The sequence below is a fragment of the Dendrobium catenatum genome, unplaced genomic scaffold (genome assembly GCF_001605985.2).
Source record: "Dendrobium catenatum unplaced genomic scaffold, ASM160598v2 fragScaff_scaffold_1595, whole genome shotgun sequence".
NCBI classification, from domain to species: domain Eukaryota; kingdom Viridiplantae; phylum Streptophyta; class Magnoliopsida; order Asparagales; family Orchidaceae; genus Dendrobium; species Dendrobium catenatum.
The window spans coordinates 1,866,707-1,872,806 of record NW_021320057.1 but is presented as its reverse complement, the minus strand read 5'-3'; positions in this window follow the sequence as shown (position 1 = coordinate 1,872,806).

Genomic DNA, 6,100 nt, shown 5'->3' with positions numbered 1-6,100 from the left:
ATTGACTGGATTGATGCAAAACCTAAAAACAGCCACAATTATGCTTCCATAACACAAAAATACCACCTGCATTGCCAATAGATGGTTGAAAAACAAACTCCCAATCCCTGCCTGGAAGTTTGTCAATATCTCTTCTACAAAAGGACTCCATCTTGGTCTCCAACAAACTAATAAAACTAATATCCTGCTCGCCAATGAGGTGTCATGAGTAATTGCCCGTCTCCCTCTTGCGAGCACCTCTATAATTCCAACATAAGATGTTAAACATTATCAACCAAACGGGAAGCGTCCCCGCCACAATAAACTTCATAAAATACACCTTGACATTGGTCAGCAAGATCCACCTCTTTTAGCTTGCTGTCAATAGATTTATCCACAACATTTACAAACAGTTCAATGGATGAAGAAGCCACCTCATTCTTCAAATTTTTACTTCTCCTAATACCAGGCAACTTCTGTAGAGGACCAATGAGAGTCATTTCTTTAGTATGACACCCTTTAGAGTTCCTAACTTTCTTATTTTTTCCTTTGATCACCCCAGCTTTACAATCAGAAAACTTCAAAGCATTAGGAGCCAGTAGCTGAGCAGGGGAATCCTTGGGTTCTCTACAATTTTTCTTCATCAACACAGGCATAGAAATAGAGCCCTTCTATTCCAAATCAAAAGGAAGTATATTAACATTCAGAGGTTGTCCATCGGGCCTAACAGCAGAAACCTGATCCACACTTTGCTTACCAATCTGTGTCTTAGCCCACAACATCTCATTTGGATTCTTCAAAACAGGTTGTACTTCAACATGAGGATGAATCAAACCACCAAAATTATCCATCTGCATCTGCCACTGATTTTCTCCTTGATCTTGAAACACTTATTGAACAAAGTCACCCTGACCCTTCACAATATTTGGCTCCTTGCCAAGTTCATTAGCCTTAGCCTTATGCATAATACCTCCCTCAACACTGTTTTGGGAGTAGAAACCTAAGTATCAGGTTTACCTTTACCACTTTGTGTTTTGTTCCCAGCACGACGTCATTGGATCTCCTCCTTCTAGTTACAATCGTCCATTCTCCCAAATCTTTATCATTAGACGAAACCTTTACATAAGAAGAGCTAGCCCCAGCATCTATTTTACCTTCACCACAAATAGAAGGCTCACCCACCATGCCAACATTTTGCTCCAGCTCACTAGGATCCTTCAATTCTTGCTGTTTAACCATATCACGCTTTTCCTTACATAAATCTGCTTTATGTCCCACCTTCTCACATCTTAAACATATTAAAGGAATCTCCTCATACTCAATTGGTTGGAAGAAAGTCCCTTCCAATCCTTGTGCCCACACTCCTTTAGGAAGCCTTTTTGATAAATCCAGTCTAACACATATACGTGCAAAGGCACACCTATTTTACCACTTGGTTTATTCATCCATAAAAAGAGGTTGACCAACCCCTACAGCCAACCTAGCTTAGTTAGCCTCGTCCCAATACTCCAATGGCAAGTTTGAAGCCTGATACAAACTAACGATGAAAATCTTCTCCTGGAATTCGATGATAGTCCTATGGTCCACTGTTCTATCCTAATGATTTGGCCTGCAATATACCACGGTCCCCCAATCAACACATTATCCATTGCCTCCTTGTTCTCAAACCAACACAAGAAACAGTCTGCCCCCATAGGATTAACCTGCGTTAAGCCAAGGTGACCCCATTTCCTTTGGAGTTCATTCTGCACAACCCAAAATGGTAATCTACGTCCCAACAAACTGCCAACTATAGCTCTATCATGTCTACGAATATTTCTCCTGGCTTTATCCAAATCAAGCCGCACAAGCCCATCTTCTCTCAAAATACTTCCATCATCCTCCTGTAAGCTTAACATCACAGGAACATATTTCTTCCATGCATTTGAAACTACTTTGATCTCATCCATTTCCTTCTTAATTGGCCTAGACTACCTAGGCGTAACCATCGGCTATTCAGTGGCTACATTAGCTACAGAGACATTTCCCCAAACAGTTGAAGCTTGCTCTACAGATTTAAAACTATTACTGCCAACCTGATCAACACGATCACCCTAGCTAACAAATCATTCATTTGCACCTCAGGTAATTTACCAAAGACACCAAAATTAATCCTTGATTTGTTAATCTCGTTATCCCCTCTGGTACCCAGAACATAACCTTCCGCTGTTCTCTTCCTCAGATCCTCCATATTTTTCATACCTCCAAAAGTAAAATGAATAGTATCAGACTCAAACACAGGATTATCCATCATATTACTTAACTTAGCACAACCAGATGAGACAAACTCTCCCTTCACTTTAGACTTCATCATCTCAGCCTGCATCAAAATAGCAGGCATTTCGCCTTGAGCTCCAGATACTGCAACATCCTAGATTCGCCCCGTCTGCTCCAAAGATCTAGCTCCAACGTTCACTTCAGAATCCATCATCACAGCCTGATTTGCTCCCTTTGGCAACCCGTCAAGAGCTGTCGAGTCAGTATCTCCCCAGATTTGCTCAAACATATCCAAGGATCAAACCCCTTCATTCACAAATCTAATGAACTCCTCCACCTCCATACCACCCAAAATCTCCATCACCTCATCCAAATCAGATGAATCATTCATTAGAAGATCCCGATCCTCCATTCTATGGCCTCCCGCATTTGACTCAACCTCCAACTCCCCACTAGAAATTGTCCCCTGTACCTTAACATTCTGCGATACTCCAGATCTGATCGAGCTCGCAACTCCATCCTTACGTGGAGCTTGAGCATAAACCAATTTCTTCCCCTCAGCCTCAATTTTTGCCAGACCTTCCAATCCCGTTAAAGAAAATCTCCTCACACCATTACTTCCTATGCTATTTACAGGAACTCCCAAACTACCTCCCTCACCTACAGCCTTCCCTCGGATGCTAGCCCGCGCCCTAGCTTCAGAACCCCCACCATCTCTTCCTCCTCCACGCCCCAACGGGTGATAAAGGGGTTACCGACGGCCACCCCCCACCATAACCCAAGAAATGGAAGATCAAACCCCGCCCGCAAGAATCTAAAATGAGAGAAAATTTTCTGTCAAAAATTATCGTGTTCCATCCCAGGGCGATCGTCCCACACAAAGAGAGAGATAGAGAGAGAGAGCCGAACTTCTGCATTTGCATTCATCAAAAAACAAGTACAATCATGTAAAGCAAAAAGGGTTACAAACCCTTAAACAGAAAAAAGTAAACTACTATCTTCCTCAAGAATATCAGAAAAATCTTGAGGAATAACATTATTAGTATCTCCTATATCCCAACGAAAAGAAGAAACTAAAGCTCTATGAGCACAAAAATGTGCCGCTCTGTTGAACCTCCTGTAGGTATGTACAAACACCACCTGTTGAAATGTCATCAACCAATTCCATCTATCATATTCTTCCGGCTGCTATTTCCAAAGTTCTCTGCTCTTAAACTCATGCATATGCTTGATTACACTTGAGTTGTCTCCCTCAATAATTACCCCCTTAAGGTCAAACATCCAATCCTCAAGTAGCTTCTCAATATGCTGCATAGCCATCATTTCCACCCAAGTGGAATCCCAGTGGTTTATACTCCAGCCAGCTGCCACTACCAATTTCCCATAGCTGTCCCGAACTATCATCCCTATTCCTCCTGCATTTGAACGAAGCAAAGCACCATCCACAATGATTTTCAACCATCCTGTAGGGGGGGACACCAATAAGAAAGTGAAGACAATCCATCGGATTGAATAGTATCCCGTTGCTCCAGGTGGAATGAAGGACAATTTTGATTCATGCTTTCAAGTATATTAGCTGCCATAAAAACAAGAGACTGACTTTCCTTTCCATGCTAAATTGCATTCCTATTCAGCCAACTATGATAAATAGTCATACAGTAGAGAAAAATACCATTATCCTTGGAATACTCATTCCTCTCTAACGCCATCAGCATTTCTTCAAAAGAGCTGAACCGAGGTGTACAAAATCCCCAGCCATCCAGAATTTCCAATACCTCCAAAAGCTGCTTGCACTTAATTGTGATATGGTTTAAATCTTCTACCAAACAGCATCCAACTGGACAGTTCACATCAACCTCAAAGCCCCGAGCATGCAACCAGCTATTAGTTGGAACAATGTTTTTGAAAATCCTCCACCAGAACAGACGCTCTCTCAGCCTAAGTCCTAATTTTAAGATCACACAGCTAGGATCATCCTCTTTCACAAACCTGCTGTTGTAAACCATAGCTGAAACCGTGGAACCAATGGGAATTTTCAACAGCTCAAGCGAGTCCTCCTCCAAATCTTTCCAGATTTTAATTTCCACAATTTTATCCACAAGATCCTCTCCAAAGTATACAAGCAGTTTTTGCACATCCCAATTCCCAGATTCTGTAATCAGTTCTGCTACCGAAAGATTCTCAATTGCTGCTATATCACAAAATGTAGGCCACATGGAAATATCCCTATCCCATATCCAAATATGATTTAAAATGTCAATAATGCAGCCATTCACAACCTTCCATCTAACACAACAGCCTAAGCTTATTGCCCCATTACAAATAAGCTTCCATACAGCCGAATCTCCACGTTTAAAAGCCTCCACCCATGGCCATTTCCCATATTTCTGCTCCATACACCTGTGCAGCAAACATGTCGGTTTACTAATGTACTCCCATGGAATCCTGGCTCTAAGAGGGCCAACACAATTGACATTAGCATGAAACCCAAGTCCTCCCATCCTCCTTGGTCTAGATACCATTTTCCATGATGCATAATGGATACCTTTATGATTAGCATCAGCATCCCAAAGGAAGCTTCTACAAACTTTCTCCACCTCATTTAAAATACCTCTTGGGACTAAAGTATGAGTCACCATATAAACATAAGAGGGAATCAAAACTGAATTTATCAAAGTGACTCTGCCCGCCATAGAAAGGTGTCTAACTCCCCATGCCAACGTTTTAACCCGAGCTTGCTGCAACAAAGGGGCAAAGTCTTTCCTTGTAAGTCTTCTCAAAGCAAACTTGATACCCAAGTATTCCATTTCTTCAACCTTCCTAAATCCAGTAATTTTTGTAAGCCGAGATCTTGTAGTAGAGGAAGTAGATTTGCTAAACAGTATAGATGATTTACATCTATTCACTTTCTGTCCAGTCCAAGAACAATACTCCTCCAGAATGGAAGACACCTACTTCACATTGGGAATGGATGCACCTGCAAAAGTAAAATATCGTCAGCATAAAGAAGGTGGGAGACAGGAGGTCCCCCCCTACATATTGGAACACCCAGCTCCTTGAAGTTCTGATGGATGTGTGCAGAGAGCAACTCCGAACAGAGAATAAAGAGGTACGGTGATAATGGGCATCCCTGACGAAACCCACATTTAGCCATAATCCCCTCAGTTAATTGGCCATTTATAAGAATCAAGAATTTAGGATCTTGTACACAGCTCATCACCCAAGAGCTAAATCTAGGAGGGAAACCCATCTGACTCAGCACCAGCTTCAATGTTCTCCAACTCATCTTGTCATAAGCTTGCTCCATATCAACTTTCAAGGATAACATCCCCTTTGCTGATTTAGAAACCTTGAACTTATTCATGAGTTCTTGTCCCAATAAGCAATGATTAGAGATTGAACGCCCCTGCACAAACGCCGCTTGTTCCTCTGATATCAAACCAGGTAGAATCCCTTTGACCCGGTTAACAAGCACCTTAGCCACAATCTTGTATATTGTTTGACACAAACTAATGGGAGTGAGGGAGAGAGGGAGGGATTGAGGGAGAGAGAGAAAGAAGGAGAGAGAGAGAGAGTGAAAGATAGGGAGAGAGAGGGAGGGGAGAGAGAGAGAGAGGAGAGAGAGAGAGAGAGAGAGAGAGGGGAATAAGAAAGAGAGAGAGAGGAGTGAGAGCTGAATTCCTGCATTTTGCATTAAAATGAAATAAAGCTATTACAAACTATCATCAAAGTAAAGCTATACCCTATCACTCTCCTCCCTCAACAAAGACAACAATGTTGAGGGGAATTCACTATTATTCACATCAAAAAAAGTAAACTCATTCCCTAAAGCAAGGTGGGCACAAAAGTCAGCCACACGATTGCT